Raw genomic sequence first — 816 nt, 5'->3', positions numbered from 1 at the left:
AATGGAGCATCGAACTTTATATCGGAATCCGGGGATGTACTGTAAGGTGACTAACATAATATAATAAAAAAATCATTTAAAGTAAAAAAAAAAAAAAAGGTTCTTTTCTGTGGGCTGTGCAAAGCGATCCCTCCCTCAAAGCCATGATTCTGGAACTGGATCTGTTTGTTTTTAATTTGCTTATTTTTATATAAGAACAGTTGGGGCGGGCAGGTCTGCAAACCTCAAACGTACTGAAGGTCGGGATTTTTTTAATTAAGTTTTTGAATTCCAGTATAGTTAACATACAGTGTCATATTAGTGTCAGGTGTACGATACAGAGATTCAACTCTTCATACGTCACCCAGTGCTCATCCTGACAAGCGTGCTCCTTAGTCCCCATGACTTGTTTCACCCTGGAATGGCTTTAGACGACAGGGAACCAGACATTTCTGGATGGAGGTGCAATCAGGGCAACACCCTTGTTTATTGGAAAGAAACTCATTTTCCTTCCCTTCTTTTCTGTGACGAGCAACATTAAAAATAGGTCCATTTCCCTTTGTTCCTTAGTCCTGATATTGGCTAGAGTTTCAGCTGTAAGGCTATACAGAACAGGCCTATTTGGAAAGGTTTATTTTGGTTTGCTTATCCTAAACCCCAACACACATTTAATTATACAAAGTTTTAATTTAGGAAAACAAGGAAAAAAAAATATTCTAGGTACTGAGTATAGCAAAGAATTTCGGAAAGCAGAGCAAAAGGGGAGGGGGATGTAGCTCAGTGGTAGAGCGCATGCTTTGCATGTATGAGGCCCCGGGTTCGATCCCCGGCATCTCC

The 816-nt window shown here is 40.2% G+C and overlaps 1 non-coding gene across 1 annotated transcript; it reads left to right on the top strand.

Moving 5' to 3' along the window:
* Nucleotides 1-745: 745 nt before the first annotated feature.
* TRNAA-UGC lies at nt 746-816 on the top strand. The gene has a single exon. It is a non-coding gene; the product is annotated as a tRNA-Ala (tRNA).

This window comes from Ailuropoda melanoleuca, unplaced genomic scaffold (genome assembly GCF_002007445.2).
Source record: "Ailuropoda melanoleuca isolate Jingjing unplaced genomic scaffold, ASM200744v2 unplaced-scaffold55107, whole genome shotgun sequence".
Taxonomy (NCBI): Eukaryota; Metazoa; Chordata; class Mammalia; order Carnivora; family Ursidae; genus Ailuropoda; species Ailuropoda melanoleuca.
The sequence above is the reverse complement of the archived record's forward strand: the minus strand, read 5'-3'. Positions and strand labels throughout refer to the sequence as shown.